General features: G+C 37.3%; 1 protein-coding gene across 16 annotated transcripts in view; it reads right to left on the bottom strand.

The window, feature by feature from the left end:
* B3GALT1 (beta-1,3-galactosyltransferase 1) overlaps window positions 1–25,373 on the bottom strand; it is a 629,012-nt gene that overhangs the window by 536,248 nt on the left and 67,391 nt on the right. For 4 of the 16 annotated variants that reach the window (XM_086356192.1, XM_086356225.1, XM_086356300.1 and 1 more), the window contains exon 2: window positions 5,247–5,373. The exons of the other annotated variants lie outside the window; for them this stretch is intronic. The gene's annotated coding sequence lies outside the window, so the exon portion shown is untranslated. The remainder of the gene's footprint in view (window positions 1–5,246; window positions 5,374–25,373) is intronic. 16 annotated transcript variants of the gene reach the window in all.

Raw genomic sequence — 25,373 nt, 5'->3', positions numbered from 1 at the left:
TGTTCTTAGACTTCAGTTCCTTCTCTGCAAAGGGAGGTGAGCCAAGAAAGATCCTTGATGCAAGTCTCTCATTTTAATCCCTCAACTGTAATTCATTATCTGAAGCCCCAGAAACTACCTGTAGTCAAGAAATTCCACAACTGTTTTGGAGTCTGTTCTTGAGCTAATATAAAAAATAGTGTATAATGCCCATCAGGAAACCATTCCCATATAGCTCACATTTGATTGCTCCTGTTGTTACATTTCAGGCACTTCAAGTCCATCTAGATTGTTCATCAAATAATACCCAATGCTCCAAGAAATAGTGGGCTTTAAGAGGATCTCATGTATGTTTTGATTCTGCCTCGTCTAACGATACACATGGGATGCAAACTGGAAAGGACAAAGTAAAGAAAATGAAGATACAAGCTAACATCTTCCTGACCCAGGGGACGAACTGGGGTCTCCTGCACTGCAGGCAGATTCTATAGCAACTTGGCCACCAAGGAAACCCAACATCAACATTTATGCTAAATATAAAGCACAGTGATGTCCAAGTATATGTGTATATATGAGAACTGAAAGAGAACATTCAGCTATAAATGGATTCCAGTCTTCAGGCTGATGCAAACCACACCTCAGCTTCCCTCCCAGACCCCAGGGTGAAAATGTGCAGAATGGCAAAAGTGCCAGAGGTGGAGTTGGGTAGATATTCCTTCAGTTTTCATAGCAGGCAAAATAAGAGACTCACTCATTGGCTGTTATTTAGCAAAACTGTTTGAGAACTTCTGCTACATACTAGGTACTAAGATGTTAGGAGTCAGAGATGGAAAGCCTGCCCTCAAAAACCAAGGAAAAGAACAGCTGAGTACATGACAACTTGGCAATAATCGGTGCATGAGACATACAGGATGGGAGGAAATGCTACAGACAATATGGATGGGGAAAAGGTACTTTAATTTGGTTTCACAAACATTTATTAAATTCCTCTTGTGACCCAGGCACTGGGCATTAAAAAAAAAAGAAAAAACACACAAGTATGATCCAGGAAAGCAGGTAGGTCACTCCTGGCAAAACAACAGAAAATGGAGTAGGAACGCAACCAGATTTCAGGGCACTTGAAGGTTTACCAGGTGAGGGAGAGTTGAAAAATTGAGAAAACGTTATGACCAGTGGTGTCTCTTTCTTTGTAAATCTGGAGGCAACGCTACCCTCCAACACTAGAAAATGCTGAGACAGGGCTTGAGGGAAGACAAGAAAATAAGACCAAGTGTGAAAATGCCACAAGTAAGAATGAGTAAAATCATTACCACCAAGTACTGAGGGCCGAGCTGACAACCGACAAGACACATTTTAGAGGCCTGAGTCAAAGGCCATTGTGAATACTGTATTCTTTGTGAGCAAGAACCATGACTATTCATCTTCCTATGAAGAGTAGATATTTCAAGCTTTGCAGATGCTATGCATTTTTATCAGCGCATTAACTATTTTACTGAAAATGAGTGGAGAAGGGAGGGGGAAGAAAAAAACACACAGAAGGTTCTGAGAAGGGCGAGATCAAAAGACAGTTAAGTAAGACCCAGCTGAAAGAGCACAGACAACCAGCCAGAAGAAAGGCATGAAGATGAAGGAACAGGGACATGAAGAGATAATGAATATGTGAATGAGGGAATGAGACAATGCAGCAAAAAAGAACTGGGAAAAATGTTCATTTTAAAACAGAAAAGTTGAAAAAGGGGGAGAAACAAAGAACATGAGATAATGGTGTGAAAACTAAAGATAATATCCCCAGAGTTCCAAGAAGTAAGCGTGTGTGAACAAGAGAAAGGAAGAATTTGAGAAAAGAGAATAAAGGAAAGTACAGAAAGAGAGGGGAAAACAGTAACTTATTTTACTATGCTAACTACATTCCATTCACACTCCCCTGTATCACTACGTTTTTGTCAGTTTAAAAGTCTTTTAGATAATGCATAAATCAAAAGTGGAAAAACAATCCTTGATTCAGAGGATTTGCAATATATTATACAGCTTTGAATTGTGGAATATGTTTTTATTTTTTAAAACATCTCTGCTATGGTGACAGGTAATTTTCTTAGAACCTGAAACTCTGATTTGGGATAAAGAAGGTTTTAGAATGAAAAACAAAAGAGAGAGAAAAACAAGGAAACAGGAATAAGTGTTGATGGGTGCTGGTTGTCAACATGTTGACAAGAAGGAAACAGATGAATAGTTACCAAGAATGCTAAGCAGTAAGATGCTCTGAGAAAGGAAAAGCAGAGAGGATTTTTCTTTCAATTTGCCCTTTTGGATTTTTGCTCATGGATCACAACCTGCTGTGTTTACAGAGGCACTAAAACCCGTCCCCTGCTCACCACCTGACTTGAATTTCTGCTCCCTTTGACTTTGGTGGTTCACACACTGCCATGTGGAAGCCTTCGCCTTTCCAATCCCTTTCTTCAATTTTGGCTGGATCACTGGATTTTTTTTCCTGAATGAAGAATTTTCTCTGCATCATTTAGGAGAGATGAGCCACTGAGAATTTTCTTGCTTTCATTTTTTTTTTATTCATTTATTTCACCATTTTGTGTGTATATATATATTTTTTTTATTTTACAATATTATATTGGTTTTGTCATACATCAACATGAATCCACCACGGGTGTACAAGTGTTCCCCCTCCTGAACCCCTCTCCCACCTCCCTCCCCGTACCATCCCTCTGGGTCATGCGAGTGCACCAGCCCCGAGCATCCTGTATCATGCTTCGAAACTGGACTGGTGATTCGTTTCACATATGATATTATACATGTTTCAAGGTCATTCTCCCAAATCATCCCACAGAGCCCTCACAGAGTCCAAAAGACTGTTCTATACATCTGTGTCTCTTTTGCTGTCTCGCATATAGGGTTATCATTACCATCTTTCTAAATTCCATATATATGCGTTAGTATACTGTATTGGTGTTTTTCTTTCTGGCTTACTTCACTCTGTATAATAGGCTCCAGTTTCATCCACCTCATTAGAACTGATTCAAATCTATTCTTTTTAATGGCTGAGTAATACTCCATTGTGTATATGTACCACAGCTCTCTTATCCATTTGTCTGCTGATGGACATCTAGGTTGCTTCCATGTCCTGGCTATTATAAACAGTGCTGCAATGAACACTGGGGTACACGTGTCTCTTTCCCTTCTGGTTTCCTTGGTGTGTATGCCCAGCAGTGGGATTGCTGGGTCGTATGGCAGTTCTCTTTCCAGTTTTTTAAGGAATCTCCACACTGTTCTCCATAGTGGCTGTACTAATTTGCATTCCCACCAACAGTGTAAGAGGGTTCCCTTTTCTCCACACCCTCTCCAGCATTTCTTGCTTGTAGACTTTTGGATAGCAGCCATTCTGACTGGCGTGAAATGGTACCTCATTGTGGTTTTGATTTGCATTTCTCTGATAATGAGTGATGTTGAGCATCTTTTCATGTGTTTGTTAGCCATCTGTATGTCTTCTTTGGAGAAATGTCTATTTTGTTCTTTGGCCCATTTTTTTGATTGGGTCGTTTATTTTTCTGGAATTGAGCTGCAGGAGTTGCATGTATATTTTTGAGATTAGTTGTTTGTCACTTGCTTCATTGGCTATTATTTTCTCCCATTCCGAAGGCTGTCTTTTCACCTTGCTTCTAGTTTCCTTTGTTGTGCAGAAGCTTTTAATTTTAATTAGGTCCCATTTGTTTATTTTTGCTTTTATTTCCAATATTCTGGGAGGTGGGTCATAGAGGATCCTGCTGTGATTTATGTCAGAGAGTATTTTGCCTATGTTCTCCTCTAGGAGTTTTATAGTTTCTGGTCTTACGTTTAGATCTTTAATCCATCTTGAGTTTGTTTTTGTGTATGGTATTAGAAAGTGTTCTAGTTTCATTCTTTTACAAGTGGTTGATCAGTTTTCCCAGAACCACTTGTTAAAGAGATTGTCTTTTCTCCTTTGTATATTCTTGCCTCCTTTGTCAAAGATAAGGTGTCCATAGGTGTGTGGATTTATCTCTGGGCTTTCTTATGTCATAATTGGTCCCACGCTCCCTTTCATAGATAAGGTCTCCATTTATGCAGATCAATGGTTCACAGACTTAAATATACATCAGAGTTACCAGGTCTCCACTGCAGTTACTGACCCAGTAGGTACCAAGAGGGGCCTAGGAATCTGCATTTCTAAGACATTCCAAGGTGATGCTGATGCTACTAGTCTAGGGACCCACACTGTGGGAATCATTGATAAAGATCCTTCCTACTACTAGATCGTCTCAGAAGACTTAGTCTTATATGGTAAATGACAGCAAGTGAAAACTTAAGGTCCCTTGATTAGCAACAATGTTCTTTATTCCTAACATTAATTGAACACAATGATTAGAATATTCCTCACCACTAATGTGGAGAAGGCAATGGCACCCCACTCCAGTACTCTTGCCTGGAAAATCCCATGGATGGAGGAGCCTGGTAGGCTGCAGTCCATGGGGTCGCTAAGAGTTGGACACGACTGAGCGACTTCACTTTCACTTTTCACTTTCATGCATTGGAGAAGGAAATGGCAACCCACTCCGGTATTCTTGCCTGGAGAATCCCAGGGGCGGGGGAGCCTGGTGGGCTGCAGTCTATGGAGTCGCACAGAGTCGGACACGACTGAAGCGACTTAGCAGCAGCAGCAGCACCACTAATGACAGCAATATAGTTGCTTACATACCTATCTGTATTTGCCAGAATATGGCAGTTCCTAACCTAACTACAAATTCTATACATTAAAGTCTGTAAAACTCAACATGTATAGTTAAAATCTATGAAAATCCCATCTCATAATAGTGAACAGTGTTAATGATTCAGATATCACATCAAAATAAAGACTGTGAATGTATTAGTTAACGAATTTCAAGTTTGACAATTTCAAATTGAGCCTTTTGCAAAATTCTCAAGTTATTACTGAAAAGATGTTTACCAACATGCTCTACAAAATTGGATAGTTTTTCTTAGCTTTACTAATAATTAGAAATGAAAAAAATTTTATGTATATTGCCTGAACAAAACAAGATCTACCAAACAGAATAATGCCTGACGTTTTACCATTATGATAACTTAATCCATCCACGCACCTCTAACCAGTAGCCCATAAAGATAAGTCCTAAACTTTGATGCCATTCTTTAACCCAGAATCTTCTTCCCGAATTCCTTTTAAAAATTGTGCCTGCTGCTCACACATGCTTTTATTTCTGACTTTGCATGTATGAACTTACCTTGGTTCCCCTGTCTTGACCTTGGCTCTTTGTAAAGTGATGGCTCAGACTCAATTTTTGACCATCTTGGCTCTGGTTCCCATCAATCATCCAAGTCATCAGCACATCTAAAGATTTTGTTTTATCTCTTGCAAAAAAAAAAAAAAAAATAGCAGATAGTAATTTTGTTATCAAATAAGTGGGCTTTAAAAACAGGTGTCTACATGTTAAAACCTATTAAAAATAGCTAGAGTTTGATGATACAAGGAAACCAAACAAAAATTCACTTTATCATACATTAAAAATGTTTTTAGTTTGATATCCTATAATTTTGGCAAGTGTTAAAAGTGAATCTTGAATTTAAGTTAGTTAATGGTTTTACCTATCATTTATATTACAGTTTAAAAAGAGGAAGGTGCAATGTTTTATTAAAAAGCTATGAACTGTGTCCAAACAGATATAAAAAAAATGTTCAAATAGGTTCCATGTAGAAGAGTGTACGACTGTTATTATCCGAACAGCAACTTCAATAAATTAAAGCACTCAATATTGTACCAGCCGGCTGTCAGAAATGAATAGTGAACCTGCCAGCAGAAATGTTTCCAATTTCTTAACCACCATCCTGGTCCCTGACAAAACTAACTGGCATTTTGACACAAAGTTGTCGTGGCAGGGATTAAAAAAAAGAATAAAATTTCTCTTTAACTACTCAAATGATGAATTATAGCCAAATGTAACTCAATACACCAAACATTCTATTTTAGGGTGAAGCTAAAATAAATGCCAGCACTGTTAAATATTGGCATTCAAAATAATAATAACATTGAAGTGAATTTCCAAGAGAAAAATACATTTAAAAATTAATTAAATGTTTGGTTTTCTTTTTAAAATGAAAAGTTTTTCTCCTGAATTTGCAACAAGAATTCAGTAAATATTTTATACTTAGTCTACTTCAAAAATTTTTTTTAAATAAAGAAATGCAAGTTAACTGCAGAGAGCTGTGAAATACAAAGAACTCAAGATAAATATTAAAATACATATTTTCAGTTCAGTTCAGTTGCTCAGTCGCGTCTGACTCTGCGATCCCATGAATCACAGCACGCCAGGCCTCCCTGTCCATCACCAACTCCCAGAGTTCACTCAGACTCACGTCCATCGAGTCAGTGATGCCATCCAGCCATCTCATCCTCTGTCGTCCCCTTCTCCTCTTGCCCCCAATCCCTCCCAGCATCAGAGTCTTTTCCAATGAGTCAACTCTTCACATGAGGTGGCCAAAGTACTGGAGTTTCAGCTTTAGCATCATTCCCTCCAAAGAAATCCCAGGGCTGATCTCCTTCAGAATGGACTGGTTGGATCTCCTTGCAGTCCAAGGGACTCTCAAGAGTCTTCTCCAACACCACAGTGCAAAAGCATCAATTCTTCCGCGCTCAGCTTTCTTCACAGACCAACTCTCGCATCCATACATGACCACAGGAAAAACCATAGCCTTGACTAGACGGACCTTTGTTGGCAAAGTAATGTCTCTGCTTTTGAATATGCTATCTAGGTTGGTCATAACTTTCCTTCCAAGGAGTAAGCGTCTTTTAATTTCATGGCTGCAGTCACCATCTGCAGTGATTTTGGAGACCAAAAAAATAAAGTCTGACACTGTTTCCACTGTTTCCCCATCTATTTCCCATGAAGTGATGGGACCGGATGCCATGATCTTCGTTTTCTGAATGTTGAGCTTTAAGCCAACTTTTTCACCCTCTTCTTTCACTTTCATCAAGAGGCTTTTTAGTTCCTCTTCACTCTCTGCCACAAGGGTGGTGTCACCTGCATATCTGAGGTTATTGAGATTTTTTCCAGCAATCTTGATTCCAGCTTGTGCTTCTCCCAGCCCAGAGTTTCTTATGATGTATTCTGCACATAAGTTATTTTAAATGGTGTTAAATATATATACAGTTGTGTATTCATTATCCACATTTTATATAATTTGCCTGTAATGCAAAGTTCCAGAAAGCACTAGAAAAGTAATTCTGTATACATGTATATTCACAAGTATATGTTTATGGTCACGCATCTGTGTATATATGCACACAACTTAAACTTGGGAAATTATCTGCAATAGTCATGTCAAGGTTAATGGTGTATCTATTTTCTGTTTAGTATTTTTATGATTTCTTCACTTAAATTTAAATTATGAACCCATTGAGAATTTGAGAGCATTATCAGTGTACTGAAATGCCACCCTAATGATGCTTGACTCATACAAGTTATTCTTTGGAAACTAGCAATATGTTATATCATTATATATGTGACTATGTAAATTTTATTAAAATTAACCTTTAGCAATTACCTTAGAGCCAAGGTTTATACAAATCTATTAGAGAAGTCTGAAGTTCTAGGGTATATTAAATACAATATTTTTAGATTACCAAAAATTTCACTTTATAAAAGGATTCATAAGTAGCTTTCTTTAAATGTAGGACTCCCAACAGTATGTAGCATTTGTTTATACAGCACTATCTACTTAGTGTTGCAGACACAGAAATTTACCATTAGAATGATAGAAGCAAGAGATGCAATTTAGTACAATTATACAGTGTCTACCATGAAAAGTAGTACACCTTATATTACAGTTTTACGACAACAATGTGTGTGTGCTTAGCCACTCAGTCATGTCCAACTCTTTGCGACCCCATGCTAGTAGGCTCCTCTGTCCATGGGGATTGTCCAGGCAAGAATGCTGGAGTGACAACAGTACTTATTAACAAAAAAAACCCAAATGCATCACTCTAGTCTACATACTCCTCCAACTTTCATTCTCCAAATTTTGGCCAAGGACACACGTGTGTGTTGAGGGTCTATTTCACTTTCTTTAGTTGATACAGTCTGTATTAAAGAAAAGCAGCAACAGGTACAGAAATACATGCTCAAAATCCCCCTTTCAAACGCCACCGTTTATAATGTATCATACATGAAGCAGCAACCTTACCACCACGTGGACAGCAGTTTCTGCAGGGAGCAGGGGAGAGGAGCTAGGGTAGTACCTCTCTTGGAGGAGATTTAACCCAGTTTGGTCTTCACACTCCATCAGTTGTGCTTAGTTTCCCTGGAAAACTTGATATACTCAGTTGCTGTAAATAAAACTAGGTCGCACTTGGCAACTCTGCTCTACATGAGTCATTCTTAGCACTAATCATTCTTAGTCCTCTTTTTTCATATTGAAAACAAAAACATTTTCCTACCCTTATCACCCCAGCTGCATGTTTCAGTCTACTTACCATGAATTAGCCTTTTCGAAGAAAAGGAAAGCTATGAATATTCATCTTTCTACATCTTAGTACATCAAAAATGTACAGGGATTTCAGTACAATGTTCAAACTAACTGCACACAGTTTAAGCTTTGTCGTTAAGAAAAATCATTTGTTCTAAAAAACACAATAAAAAACTCAAAGAAAATATAGTCTGAATTTCAAAAATATTAAAACCAAGGACAGAAACTAATTTTAATAGAAATTTTTACGAAACACAAACTACTACTAGGCTAATACTGAACAACAAAACCAAGAGTGTTATAATGACACCCTGTTCAGACATTATTGATAGCTCAGACTGCATGAAAGCAAAAGACTGATAATTCTAGCTAATACTCTATTTATTGACCTGTTAAAGTTTTTAAATATAATACACAAGAATGTATTTGGCATCAAATTCAACTTTAAAGGTTAGGATTACCCAGGATATCCCAAGAGAGCACTGAGTCCACTCAGCCCTCACTCACTTCCTCACCAGTGTAATGCAATTTTAATCAATTAGGTTTCCACTTTTAGACTAACTGTAATTTGTAAATTACTTCTAGGTCTCTAAGCCTTTAAAAGTCCTTGAGATAGTTACCTAGAAGGTTAAACGAGAAGTGCATTATCATTCTGAGACATATGTTGGAAAGAGAGGAGTGAAAAAATACATGTTTATTAGTCACTCTCCATGTAACAAATTCACCTAGTCTCCCATCCTATTGTATTAAAGCCTACTATGAACGAAACTTTTGTTGGGCCACTACTGATGGATTTTGCAAGACTTTATGGAAGAGATAAGACTTGAGGTTAGCCACTGAAAATGGGGGAAATTAAAATATATTTTAAAAGAGGAGCAGAAGGTATTGAATGACTAAAAGCATGGTGATAGTCCAGACTCCATATGGCATGTTTCAGCAAACCAATTTTGGGGGAATCAATGATTGATGTAATGATATTTTGAGAGAGAAAGATGGGAAAGTACATTAGACTGGGCAAGTAGGTAGTAAATGTGGTACAGGTGATATAAGACAATTGAAGGATGGTGAAGCAGGGAATAACTTGCATGGAATACTGTCATGGACTGAAGCATAAAGTCCTGTCAATGGGCTCTTAATAAACTGTGAATGAGGTTGTAACAATCTTAGACCAAGCAGGGGCAAAGTAGAAAGAAAAGGACAGACACAAAAGATTTAAGAAAGGGAGAAACAACCATACTTGTGATGTACTACTATGAGAGGGAAGGAAATAAAAGTTGGCAATAACGTGAAGAGGCTTTGGCTGTTTTAGAGAGAGGATGGCACTATGGCATGGTGTAAGTCAGGAAATATATATATACACACACACACACCCACACAATTGAGAGCTATGATACAACCTGGCAGCTGGGGAAGGGTACTGTTGTAGAACATGCCTATCAGACAAAGGAGCTGACATACCATAGGTGGTGGACGATTTCTCACAACTTACAGCATCCTCAGATGGTGTGTCAAAATGGTACTATCTTTCCAAAAGAAGAAAAAAACTAAAACCTGTATTAGCATCCATATATCATGTTTTATGAATTGAATTAGCTCTGTAAGATTTCATTATTGTCACTGATGAATAGTTATATCATTTATTATCACAATAAATAAAAGGAGGCTTGAAATTTCATCCTTCAATACTGCAACACTAAATTCCTTCCCCAAACTTCTACGAGGTATCAGATAACCAACAAACACAGCACTTATTAGGCAGGTATTAGGTATTCCAAGTGACACATGTGGCCACAGTACAGTAAAAACACAAGCAATTGAAAAGTCATACGTCTTCTATACTGACATATTTCAATAAGGTTTTAGAATTTAATAAAGATTTTTATGTTATTAATTATTTATCTGATGTATTTGGATTTTGCAATGATACAAGGTATAGCAATAAAAAGTAAATCCTTCATGAAACTCTTATTTGCAGTTAGCTGCACTGCACACATACACTGATTGGATAAGATGCTCTAAGGCCTTGAATAATATCCTACCTAGCAACCTTTGAGCAGTGCTTATACAAAAATTGCTGAACATCACAAAACAGGGGTATTTGTCTACCTGAAAAACATCTCACTGGAAAAAATACCAGTAAGGTTCAACTTCAAGTAATCTTTGAGAGAGCTGTGAAGCAGCAAGTCACAGGTCACCTAACCCGCAGAACAGCCTGAGTTTTAGTGAACACTACTGAACAAACTGTTGACTCTTCCATAGTCGACAGCAATCCTGGCCAATAACCTTGCACCTCAAACACATCACCTCAAGACTTCAAATCACAGGTTCAAATTAAAATTCTAGGAAATAACTGTTGCCAAGTCATTTCATATGCAACCAGTTTTCATCCCCCAATTGAGAGAGGAAATAAAGGAGGAACTACTTTTCCTTTAATACCATTGAGTGAAACCCTAGCCTCAAAAAGAAACCCTTTTATTGAACTAGCTCAATCAAGATAGATAAACCAATAGATAGATAAACCTGGCATACTTACAATATGGAGATCCAGTCTCTGTCATTTTGCTTTCTCATCCTTAATTTCTCCCCACAGGGCTTCTTTTTTCATCTCCATTATAAATAAACCCTTGGCACACAAAATCCCACTGGGTTTACTAGTTATGATATTATGCCTCATTATCAGAATATTATAATTATTCTTATTATCCTAACATTCACTCTCCCAGAAGAAGAGAGATGTCTGCTCAACAGCAAATTCTCCTCTTGAGACTGTTGGGTAATCCATCGCTTTTCTATTGAAACCTCTATGCCAGGTTATTAAATGTGACTCCTGATGTTTGTTATGCAATTAGTTCTTCCTCTTCTTGGTACAGTTTCTACAGTTCCTGAACTATCTTTAATACTCTCAATCTACTCACATAGACAAACTCTATAGATATGTCTATGCCAAACAGAGAGCAAGCAACTCATCTATCTCTTCATAAATCAATGGTGTAGAGAAGCAACTAGCAATGGGCTGTTAAAATAATTCACAAGAAGCCTTCTTGTTGGGAGATTCTGTCACTTACCCCCAGTCATAGCTATTATTCACAACCACATCAACTTATCACTATCTTGAAGTAAAAATCAAATAGAGCAGTGATTGTGTGTTTTTGTACCCATGTTACTCAACATAGATAATGTTTTTAAGCAACCCAGGGAGGTATGAAAATGAAGAAAGCAAAGTGGGTCATTTCATATTCCTCCAACTTTTCAGTCCCCTTGACCTTCATCTTGTTTTACTCATATGTCACTCATTACACAGGCAAAATTCAGAAATACAAAACTATTCCTGAACACCAAACAAACCTCATATCTCACCGTTCCTCCACACATATCCTTTGGTTTGGCAAACCAAACCTCTTTTCACCAAGCCAAGTCTGCTTTCAGAAGCAAAACTGCCATTTCTCTCTCTTGTCATCAGTAGGAATTAATGCAAAACTACAAAGGGTGGTTTTTATCAAAATGAGATAGGATTTATTTTTGCTCCCCCCAAAAATTACTTGAATATCTACTTTATCTGCAACTATACAGAGAAGTTGTAGCACAGACTGTACAAAAATACCTCCAGAATGATGATAAATAAAATGCTGTAGCTTCACAGAGTGGTCAGGTTGTGCCCCAGGACAGAACATAACAAGTGCAGCCCGGGTTGAAAGGCAGAGAAGTGCCATCTGGGGAAGAGACAAGTGTATGAGGCCCCAGAGTCAAACAGCAGTGCACCAGGCCTCAGTAGATCAGTGTTTATTTGCAGAAAGAGGAGAGAGAACACACAATATCTGGCCTCTAGCAACGCACTGGTCCCCCAAGGGCACCAGCTCCACGGTGTAGCAGAGTGTGGCCAGTGAAGCTGCATGAGCCTTGCTTCCCGCCCCAGTGAAAGAACTCCAACCTTGACCCTTTGGGGCCTGAAAAACAGAAAGCTGGAGGTGTGACCAACGGCCATTGCTTAGCTAAACAGTTCCGAGAAAAGTTTGCCTGCGCTGGATACAGATGGACCAGGAAAGTATACACAAGGTCAGTGCTGAGCTTTTTCCCTGAAATGCAATTTGTGAGCTTGACAGCATGTCACTTATTGAGTACAAGGTTTACAGAACTGGAGGAACACAGAAGACACGTCCAGTTGCACTGGGACCCTTCCCACACCGATATAAAGCTTTCTTTCAAAAGACTGAAATGTGAATTATAATCAATGATGCTATTTATATACACAAGCAATGCAAGATTTTACAAATTCCATTGCATATATAATCATGGTTGATCTTCTCAACAACCTACTGAGTAGGCAGGCTGTGTGCTATTATCCTCATTTTCAAATAAAAAATGAAAAAAAATGAAAAACTAACAACCAAAGAGATATAGGACTCTACCAAAAAGTCCACTCTAACAATGAGTGGTAGAATTACTTGAAGTTATGATTCTGGTCAGTTTACCTGCATTTAAAATCTTTTTTCAATTACCATGTTTTCCTTAAGGTTTAAAAGACTGGAAACAATAATGTTTTGCTGTCTCTGTGAAAATGCTGAGTAGTCATTATTGGCAATTACAAATGTGAAGCTGTAAGTTTAAGGTTTAACTTAAAGTTCTTTACATTGATATCAGATCTTTTATTAAAAAAAAAAACTTTTAAAAATGGAGTTCTATTTTTGTATTCCATATATGAAATTCATTGATTGAAGTTATAGCTTAACTGCACACTTTAAGTTCTTCAATATTATTTGTACAGGAAGTGAGGTGAATGAACCTAGAGACTGTTATACAGAGTGAAGTAAGTCAAAAAGAGAAAAATATCATATATTAACACACATATGGGCTTCCCTGGTAGCTTGGCTGGTAAAGAATCCACCTGCAATGCAGGAGATCCCAGGTGGATTCCTGGGTCGGGAAGATCCCCTGGAGGAGGGGCATGGCAACCCACTCCAGTATTCTTGCCTGGAAAATTCCATGGACAGAGGAGCCTGGCAGGCTAAAGGCCATAGGATTGCAAAGAGTCGGACACGACTGAACTGATGAAGCACAGCAACACATATGTATGGAATCTAGAAAAACGGTACTGAAGAACCTACTTCAGGGCAGAAGTAGAGACGCAAACATAGAGAACAGACTTGTGAACACAGTGGGGGAAGGAGAGGGTGGGATGGAATGAGAGAGGTAGCACTGAAACATATATATATATGATATATATATATAAAGCATATATGTTATATAACATATATATTACCATATGTAAAACAGATAGCTAGTAGGAAGTTGCTGAAAAACACAGGGAGCTCAATCTGGTACTCTGTGACAACTTAGAAGGGAGGGATGGCGTGGGGGTGGGAGGGGGTTCAAGAGAGGGGGGGCATATGTACACTTATGGCTGATCCACATTTTTGTATGGCAAAAACCAACACAACATTGTAAAGCCATTATCCTCCAATTAAAAATAAACTAAAAAAAACTGTAACAGATATAAGTAATGCTCCATTAAAAATGTACACAAGAAGTTACAGCCTGTGTCTTTAAGGAATACTGGACACTGATACCACAAAAGACTGAAAGCAACAGAAGGGGGTGGCAGAGGATGGGATAGTTACATAGCATGACCGACTCAAAGGACATTAATTTGAGCAAACTTCAGGGGATAGTGGAGGACAGAGGAGCCTGACATGCTGCAGTCCACAGTGTCACTAAGAGTCAGACACAACTTAGTTACTGAACAAGTATAAATAATTATCTATCTCATCACTTAACAATTAGTACAACATCTCAATACCTATATCCTGACCTGAAAAATGTGAATTATGACCAGTTCAGCAAATATGGATGGTTGGCTTACTAGGTATAAAATCTCTGCTCACTATTGCAGGGACACAAAGATTAATTGAGCATGGATAGTACTTTCATGAGACTTTTAAAATAACAGGAAAGATAAGATATAGGGAATATGATTATATTACAATGCAGAAAGATAGATACTATAAAACCTCTGTAGAAAATAATAATAGGGGTTAGAGAAACAGCACATACTTTTAGTAAGTGAATCTGGAATAGAAAGACTTTGATAGAAGTCTTTTAGAACAAATGAAATGAGAACATAATGAGTTTGGTGGAAAGGCTTTACATTTTGAGTGAATAAAAAATCATTTATAATTCCAGAAAGTGAAATTCAGTGTATGTAATAAGAAGTGGATTCGTAGAAGGTAGGTTTGAAGATGAAAGGAGCAGTTTATAGTAGGCTTCAAATGACTAACCAAGAAGTTTGAATTTAGGTCATTTTATGTGATTAAGCATACCAAGTTCTATCAATTTCCTCAATTCTCTGGCAGATCTTAAGCCCTAAGACCTTCATCAAATAAAATTTGCTTTCTTGAGTTCTATTCATGAAGATATTCTATGCAATTAAAGGTAGTAGTGTCTATCAAGAGTATAAAGAAATGAATTTATTTCCAAATCACTGCAGTCTCATATTTCGTACAACATAGAATACTTTTAAATTTATTTAAAAAGCATCAGGAAAAATACTGGTTATGCTTATGAATGTATGCCAATATGACTTAAAACTTTCATTAAATTTACTGAACTTTTTGCCTTAAAAATCTATCACTGTTTCTAATAATGAGTCAACCTTTTCTAAATATATATTACATGCCAGTTGCTATGTAAAATTTAGATTTCACACACTATCTTGGATCATCACACCAGGTTTGTAATTTGAGGATTACTAATACTATTTTATAGAAGATAAAATTAACGTTCAGAAATGCCCAAGATCACACAGTAAAATAAGTTTGGGAGATGGGATGATTACCCAGGTCAGCCAAGCTTCAAAACTAGTGTCACTTCTTTCTGCTATCTGAAACACCAAACCAATATCTCTAAAGGTAAACCCGATCTCTGAAGATATTAATACATGTGGTTTTCCATATACTAATACAACTTTTCCAGGATAAAAGAATAAATGATTTTATATTTTCTTCTTTTACCTAGTCACAGGAAAAAAAAAAGTTATCTTTAAAAAGAAAAAAAAAAACAGCAAATTCATGGATTCTAAAGCAAAGACGAGTCAGGATTATAGATTCTGTAAGAAACCATTCCATCCACACTTTTATATAAACTCCACTGGCACTGATACTGATGTTAAAAAATATCAAGCCATTTTCCAGTATAATCAGTTCTTGTGAATCTCATCTCACATGGAGCTTGAAGAGTGCTACAGTACACATAAATTAAAATTTCCTATATTAAAAAAGAAAACGATAAACCCTGCTGATGCAGAACTTCAAATACAATTCCTAGGACCCAGTTGGGAAGATGATCTGATAATCAGAGAGAGAACACTGGTGAGAAGGCCCCCATGGCAAAGGACATTTATTGCAGAACTTAATTTGTTTCAGGGATTCCTAATGGTCATTGGAAAAGGCCCTGATGCTGGGAAAGATTGAGGGCAAAAGTAGAAGAGGGCATCAGAGGATGAGATGGCTGGACAGCATCACCAATGTAATGAACATGAACTTGGGCAAACTCCAGGAGATGATGAGGGACAGGGAGGCCTGGCGTTCTGCAGTCCATGGGGTCACAAAGAGTCGGACATGACTGGGTGACTGAACAACAATGGTCATTAGGTAAAAGAGGTCTTATGTAATTTTACCAATCAGGCTCACCCTCTTCATCTCTAAGCTCTTAATCTATTAGTGATGGTATTTGGAAGCCTTTGGAAGCTACTTATGAGGGTGGACCCCTCATGAATGGAATTAGTGCTTTTACAAGAAGAGAGCCCCTTCATCCTCCCACCTCATGAGGACACAGCAACAGTCCAGCTGTCTAGGAACCAGGAAATAGGCTCTCATCAGACACTGAATCTGGCAGCTCCTTGATTTTGGACCTCTCAGCTTCCAGAGCTGTAAGAAATACATTTCTATTGTACTTAAGCCACTCAGTCTGTGGAATTTTGGTTTATAGCAGCCCAAATGAACTAAGACCCAGGACAAATCACAGTCAGGGTGGCCACATTATTGAAATGACAACTGGAGGGTCTCAAAGGACTCTGAGTTAACAACTTACTCCTGGCTGGGATTTAAATATGAAGACATCACCCAACTAGCATTTTTACTGCAAAAAATGCATAATTAATGATACTTATGTCTACAATGCATTTTTTTTTTACAATAGAAGAAAGTGACTTAGAATTTTATTTTAGATAACTTAGAAGGTTTATTTTAAATCATCTCAGTGTTTCAGCAAAGGTCTTTTGCTTAAATCCTAAAATATAATGGGAATTTGTTTATGTTATTTCACTCCTTCCTTATAAAAATTGACAAATACCTTACTAGTTAAATTGATGTAGATATTTCACTGAAGTTAAGCTTCAGATTATAGCTTAATCTTTTGAAGATCTTCCAAGTAAAACACTGAGGTTTTTATTCTTTTTCCACTCACATTTATCACATAATTTTCTAAAAAATCCTATAAAGTTCTTTAACAAATCTTCATCATGTGTTCTTTGTAATCAATTTTTATACAATATTTCTATGTCCTCTACTGAGGTTTCACTACAAAGATTATATAGTTAATCCAGCTCAAAAGGAAATAATAACTCCACCTAACGCAGTTGAAGAGTCAAGCATTTAACGTGACCCAAAAATCTTCTTTTATCTAATACTGGGGTCCATTCCTTTTTAAATTCGGTATAGTATCCAAAAGGATCAAAATATTTTTTTTTCTGTTTAGCTCATTGCTCTGCACCAAGATAGATTAATATCCCTAAGGAGACTCTGTCAATTGTCATTCATCTACCCAAAGCCCCAGGTTTATTTCAGAGTGTTTGATTAGTATGAGGAGAGCAAAAAAAAGATGCTGATTATAAGCACATGAGGAAAATTAAATATCAGCACAAGAAGATGTCAAATGGATTTAAATAACACAAAACAGTTTTTCAATTATGCTGCTTTTCTTGTCCATTCTCTTCACTTTTGGAAACGAGGTGAGTTTGTTTTGGGACTGAGTGGACAAAGTTCTTTTTTCCAGCTTTATTCAGAAATAATTGACACATAACTCTATGTAAGTTTAAGGTATACAACATGCTGATTTGATACTGCAAAATGATTACCAGCCAAGGTTCTTTTTGATGACACAAGAGTAAATTGTGACTCTATAGCTCATCTTATTTTTCCATCTTTTTAAATTTATTTTTACATTCTTGCTTTATTACAATTATAGTCACAGATCACATCCTCTGTCATATTGTTATTTATTCATCATATTCATTAATTATAATTTTTATGTATAATGCTTGTAATGATTTTTAAAAATGAAGAGATGGAAATACACTATAAACTGACCACCCCAAAGCCATCCAATACTTTCTTCTCCCTCATATTTTTCTATTACAGAGACAGGATTTAGAAATGTGTTTCAGTTTTGGCTAATTTTACCCAGTAGAAATCTGGGGTATACGAGAAGACATAGAGAAGCACTTTTGAAAGCATACCCTATTTTATCCTCTGCTTTTTAGCTTCTTCCATCCCTCTCCCCTTCTAACAAAGTCTGAAAAAGAACTGAAACCTGAAAACAGAGAAGTCATCTTACAATCATTCTGAGAAGGCCAGAAGGTGGACCACATACTCATAATCCATGCCTCCTTTTCTCCTTCTTTCATTACTAATAAAGTGCACTGAATGGAAACTTGGGGTTCTGGGGAGATGACTGGAGTGTTAATTGACAAGTTTCCTTTTGTGTGATACCATACAGCAAGTCGGCTTTCCCTCCTTCTTTGGATACTGATTTTTCTTTTTCACTCAACCTGCTCCACACCTAGGGTGTTATGATTCAAACACTATCAGAGAAAAGGTGAAACAAAAATATGAAGCTACTTCTTACCACTATGAAAGTGAAAGTGAAGTCACTCAGTCATGTCCAACTCTTTGCGACTCCGTGGACTGTAGCCCACCAGGCTCCTCTGTCCATGGGATTCTCCAGGCATTTTCTTCTCCAGGGGATCTTACTGACCCAGAGATTGAACCCAGGTCTCCCGCATTGCAGGCAGAGGCTTTAACCTCTGAGCCACCAGGGAAGCCTAGAATCTTCCAATTTATAATATTCACAGACACTTGACCCAGTGAGCAGGATAAGGAATTTCTTTCAAGAAGGAAAAGTGAATAAATTCTAAATGCCCCTTTGAGGTGACAGGTATGTGGACCACCTTAGGAGCTCATTTTGCTGTGGTTATTCTTTCTCCTTTGAGCAAATTCTTAGGACCCCAGAAGCATAATTAAAGATAATTTCAAGATAATGAAAAAGAAAGCAGTGAAAACATGTGTCAAACACTAACAACAGCCACCAAAAATGACGTCACCACAACCACTCAAACCCTTTATGTTCAGTACACATATCAGGCTATGTACTAGAATGGGAACTGTAGTTAAAAGAGCAGGAAACTCAAAAAATGGATTAAAGGGGAGGAAAAAAATTTAAGTACTAAATAGCCAGAGAAGCAATATAGACCCTTTTCCAGTATTTTACAATTTTTTTTCAAATTGAAAAACTCCATCTCTATTAAGAAATATCGATCCCAAGACCGTTTGTCTTTTCTTAGACATTTTCAAAATGTCTCTTTTTTATTGTTAATATTTATTTCATGTTGCATGTTTTATTTCTCCTTGGAGACTTATATCTTGGATAAGTGGTGATCTTATAAAGGTCACATTCAAGTAACAACAGGGTTGACTGACAACCTTCTAAAAATAGTGAGTTTGATGAAGGACATTTTCAGGGTTGAGTGAAGAATACATATTCAGAACCACAACTCAACTGTTCACTACAAGAGAGAAAGGGGTGAGCAGTGATCCTCTTGTTTGCCTTTTCTTGAATATCAGCCTCTCTTTCAAATAAACGGTAAACAAACACTTGAAGTGAACCAGACTTTAAATCATAACTCTGATCAGAACTTCCTCACATCTCAGTGAAGCATTCAACCAAAACCAAACCAAAACCTCAACACTAAAACAAAACAAAAACCCCAAACAAACAAAAACTACAGCCAAAAAAAAACACTATTCCTTTGCCTTGGTTAAGTTGTTTTGGGGGTCTTTTATTTGTCTCTGTGTTTCAGAATTGTTTCTGTTTATCCGTTTTATCTCTTTTATTCAGCTTGGACATCTTCTAATGTCCTGTCTTAAGTTCTATGATCCTATGTTCTGTTATTTGTTGTTAAATACATCAGTTCTTAATGTCAGTTTTCAATTGCTGAGTTTCTATTTGATTTTACTGAGAGATTCCTGTTTTGCTATAGTTCTCCATATTTTTCTTATTTTCCTCTACTATCATAACATATTAAACATAGCTATTTTCAAGTGAATACCTGCCAACACAAGTAATTGACTTGTTATTGTGTTTCATGATCAATTTCACAGTTCTATCTTTTCTTTCCAAGCCCATAGTAATTTTTGTTTGAATACAAGATACTGCACATTTTCAAGAAAACAGTAGAGGGTCCAGATGATGATATCTTCAATTAGAGAAGATTTATTCTTTCTTCTGCTAGTCAGAAACAGTGGGGTGGGGTAGAGTGATGCTATTAACCTTAAACACAGTCATGCAGGGGAGGGCAGCTACTTTGCTAAGACTCAGGCTCCACTTTGGTTTCCTTTCTTCTTACAAGATAGTCCTTCATGATTCTCCTTGGAATTTCCTATGAATCTTTGTCTCCTCAGCACTAAAAGACAGCAAAAAATTCACCTTTAAAAAAAAAAAAAAGATCTTTAGGATCTAGTTTTTTGGCTCCTGACTGTGCAGCTTCATATTTTGACAAATGTCCTGAGGTGGAGACTGCATGATGATGTTTTCTATGCTACTTTAAGTCACTTCAGTCGTGTCTGACTCTTTGCGACCCTACGGACTGTAGCCCACCAGACGCCTCAGTCCATGGGATTCTCCAGGCAATACTGTTGTGGATTGCCATTCCCTTCTCCAGGGGATCTTCCCGACCCTGGGATCGAATCCACGTCTCTTACGTCTTCTGAATTGGCAGGCAGGCTATCACTACAACTACCTGGGAATCCCCTTGATGTTTTGAGACCTCTTAAGTCCTTGATTTTGTAACATCAGCCCTGCTCCACTGTCACTATTTTTGTTAGCTTTCTGTCCCACTTAAGTGGTTCTCCCTTTAGGTAGAACCTAGATTATTATGAACCTCTATGCAGGATTTTTAAAAGACTCTAGGCATTATGTGGTTGAAGAGATCATCAAAGTCCATCTGACACCCCTTCAAGTCCTTCCAGCTTTCACCTGTTGTTCTCATTTACCTCTCCTTGCCTCCACCTACAGCAGGTCTTTATTTCCCAAACATGGATGCAAGGAACTCAGGTTGCTTTTATAAAAGTTCTGCTCAAAGCTTAAGCAGCTTCAGAACTCACTAAATGTCACAGTTGGAAACTACATGTGTTTGAGATGCCTCACGTTCCATTTCTGTTACTCTAGCCCAATGAGGATGTAAAAAGTTCTGCTAGATTCTTTGCTTCTAGGAGAGATCTTCTGTTTGGGTCTAGCTGATATCTACGATTTATAACTAGTGTGAAGGTTTAGTAACTGTCTCCAGAGGACTACTGCAGATCCTCGGCTCACTTCTGAAGGGTTCTCCATCTGTAATTTTACTTTTAAATTCTCACTGCTTTCATTGATCCCTAATGCCTTTACGTAGATCATTTTGTAATTCACTGGCTTGCTTGTTTTCAGTGAGAAGCTTGGCCCACTGTGAACCATTTCATTCTTTTTGAAAATGGAAGGCTCCCATTGTTTTGAATTTCTATTCTTCAACTGAAAACTTCATTTACTTGTAAAGTATTTTAAGACTAGCAAAAGGCATATAGAGAATAATGTATATCAAACACCAGTGTATCCTCTACTCAGCTTAAGAAGTAAATATTTGCAAATCAGCCCACTTTCCAACATCATAAACCACAGCAAGTACAATAGAAAAGCCCTATAAAATTCCCTCCCAAAAATGATCTTGAATTTAAACTTTATGATTCTGATAGACATCTTCATGCCCTTTATTTACACCCATTCATCACCATCACACATTTTCAAACCTCTACACATGTGCATTCAAATTCATAACGTACTACTTAGTAGTTTTTATGTATTTCTAAACTTTGTATTAAAGGTATCATGCATTCTATTTCCTTGTGCAACTTGCTTTTAAAAATTCAACTTACTTTTAAATTTGTGTTAATACTTGCAGTTCTTGTTATACACTCTCACTGAGCATTTCAATTTTTTCTTTCTTTTGCCATTGCAATCAAAACCACTATGAATATCCTTAAACAGTTTCTCCCTTCACAAGTATGAGAATTTCTATAGAATATATACCTAGAAGGAGAGTTGCTGGGTCATAGGTTATGCACATCTTTAAAGTGAGCAAGTTGCTCACCAATAAGACAATACTGATTTAAATGTATCCACATTTTATGGGAGTTTCTGCTCCTCTACATTCTCACTAGTACTTATTTAGCCTTTATAATTTTGACAATCTGATGGTATGAACTGGTATCTCCTTTTGTTATTTTTTTTGAGTTATGTTTTCTTATCTACTGAAGGAATTTTCATATATGCTAAATATTAATGTTTATTATACATTTTGCAAAACTTTTTCTTAGCCTGTGGTCTTTCTTTTTCACTTTGTTTTTTGGGTCTTTTAATGTACAGGCATTTACAACTTCAAAGTACTCATTTATAACACTTCTTTTTCTGTTCTTTTTTTCCATTTCTTAAAATTTTTAATTTGTTGATTCTTTAATTGAAGGATAATTGCTTTACAGAATTTTGTTGTTTTCTGTCAGACCTCAACATGAATCAGCCATAGGTATACATATATCCCCCCACTTTTGAACCTCCCTCCCATCTCCCTCCCCACCCCACCCCTCTAGAGGTTGATACAGAGCCCTGTTTGGCTTTCCTGAGACATACAGGAAATTCCCAATGGCTATCTAATTTACATATGGTAATGTGAGTTTCCATGTTACTCTCTCCATACTTCTCACCCTCTCCTCCCCTCTTCTGTCCATAAGTGTATTCTCTATGTCTGTTTCTCCATTGCTACCTATAACACTTCTTTCTCATTTTAGCTTATATATTTTTTCTTGACTAAGAAAGAAATTCTTTGTCTAAACTTTCTCCTAAATGTCTTAAATTCTTACTGTACACACTTTAGTTTTAAATCCATCTACAATTAATATTTGATTAAGGTATGAGGTAAGTATCAATTTTTTTTTTCATGTATGTAGCCAATGGACTCAGCATTCCTTCAGTGATTTACAATGCTACCTATATTATCTACTAAGTTTCAGGTATGCTTGTGTTGTTTTTTGAATCTCTGTTCAATGTCATTCATCTATCGGTTCTCTCACCTTATATTTATTAGTCTTCAAAATTAGCTACCTATTCCTGACATTTTTCTGCTTCATATAAATTTTCATTCATTCAGTCAGTTCAGTTGCTCAGTCGTGTCCGACTCTTTGCGACCCCATGAATCGCAGCACGTCAGGCCTCCCTGTCCATCACCAACTCCCGGAGTTCACTCAGACTCACGTCCATCAAGTCAGTGATGCCATCCAGCCACCGCATCCTCTGTCATTAGTAGCTGTATTAATCAAGATAGGTAAGGCCATGCTTAATAAGTAAAAAAAAAAAAAAAAGTTCACACAAAATTTTAATGGCTTAAAAAAAAAGTGCCTCTCCACCAAGTAATGAATGAGAGGTTTAGGTTACTTCATCTGTGACCTCATGGTCACTCTCAGTGACCTGAAGCTCACCCATGACACCTATCATTTTCTATAATGTTCTACTGGCCAGTGCTAATCATTTAGTTAAAATAACTACATGGGAAGCTGGAAAATGTAGAGGTGTACAGCTTCTGCTATACATATAAACATTCATGTAAAACCCATTGCAACTTTAAATCTATTTCAATGAAGTCAGATAAATTTTAAGAGAATTGATTTTTTTTAATGACAACTGTAATTATTTAGAGTGGTTTTAGGTGCACAGCAAAAATTGAGGGGAAGGTATACATTCCCTAAACCTCCTGCCCCCGACATGTATTGCCTCACCTGTGATAGATCATCAACTGCTGCTGCTGCTAAGTCACTTCAGTCGTGTCTGACTCTGTGCGACCCCAGAGACGGCAGACCACCAGGCTCCCCCGTCCCTGGGATTCTCCAGGCAAGAACACTGGAGTGGGTTGCCATTTCCTTCTCCAATGCATGAAAGTGAAAAGTGAAAGTGAGGTCGCTCAGTCGTGTCCAATTCTTAGCGACCCCATGGACTGCAGCCTACCAGGCTCCTCCGTCCATGGGATTTTCCAGGCAAGAGTACTGGAGTGGGGTGCCATTGCCTTCTCCATAGATTATCAACATTTCCTACCAAAAGAGTATATTTGTTACAATTGATGAACCCACACTGACACATCATAATCATCTGAAGACCATAGTTTACCTTATAGTTCACTCTTGGTACTATACATTCTATGTATAACAGCATGTATTAATCACAGACTCTCTTCACTGTTCTAAAAATCCTCTGTGATCTGCCTGCTCACCATGTCAACAACCTAATCCCTACAAACTACTGATAGTTTTTATTGTCTCCAGGATGGCATATACTTGAATTCAAACTGTGTGCAGCCTCTTTCAGACTGACTTCTTTCACGTAGTAATATGCATTTAAGGCTCTTCTGTGTCTTTTTATGGCTTTATAAGTCATTTATTTTCTGTGCTGAATAATATTCCATCACTTACCCTCTGAAAAGCATCTTGGTTGCTTCCAAGTTTTGGCAGTTTATGAACCAACTTGCTATAAACATTGGTATGCAGGTTCTGGAGTGCATGTAAGTTTTCAACTCTTCTGAGTAAATACTAAGAAGCCTGACTGCTGGACTATATGCTTAGAGAATGTTTAGTTCTGTTAAAAACCAACCAACTGTCTTCCAAAATGGTTTCCCCATTTTCATTACCACCAGCAATGAATGAGAGTTCCTGTTGCTCCACATTCTCATCAGCATTTAGTACTGTCAGTGTTTTCAATCTTGGTTATTCTAATAGATGTGTAGTGCTATCTCATTGTTACTTTAATTTGTACTTCCCTGATGACATACAGTGTGGAAAATCTTCTCACATGTTGATTTGCAACCTGTAAATTTGTTTTGGTGAGATATCTGTTAAGGTCTTTGGTACATTTTTAATCAAGTTGCTTGCTCCTTTATTGTTGAGTTTTAGGAGTTCTTTGTATAGTTTTGGATAACTGGGCTTTATCAGATGTATCCTTTGTAAACATTTTCTTCCAATCTATGGCTGGTCTACTCATTTTCCTGACATTTTCTTTCTTATAACAGATGTTTTTAATTTTAATGAAGTATATATACATTATTATTTCCTTCATGATCATGTCTTTGGTGCTAAAAAGCCATCACCAAACCCAACGTCATCTATGTTTGCTCCTATATTAACTTCTGGGAGTTTTGTGTTTTACATTTAGTTCTACAACCCATTCACAGTCCATTTTTGTGAAGAGTTTAAAGTCTGTGTCTAGATTGATTCTGACACCATCTGCATTGTCAAAGATCAGCTGGCCATTTTGACATGAGTCTACTTCTGGGCTTTCTATTTTGTCTGTTCTTTTGCTAATACCACACTGAACTACTATACTTTTATAGTAAGTCTTGAAGTCAGGTAGTGTCAGTCTTCCCACTTTGTTCTTCTCCTTCAACTTTAGGTGTTGTCTGTCCTGAGTTTTTTGCCTCTCTATATAAAGCTTAAAACCAGTCTGCTGATGACCGTAAAATAATTTGCTGGGATTTTGATCGGAATTGCTTTGAA

Source organism: Bos grunniens, chromosome 2, assembly GCF_055505025.1.
Source record: "Bos grunniens cultivar Pamir isolate PY7600 chromosome 2, Bosgru_T2T1.0, whole genome shotgun sequence".
NCBI lineage: Eukaryota > Metazoa > Chordata > Mammalia > Artiodactyla > Bovidae > Bos > Bos grunniens.
The sequence above is the reverse complement of the archived record's forward strand: the minus strand, read 5'-3'. Positions and strand labels throughout refer to the sequence as shown.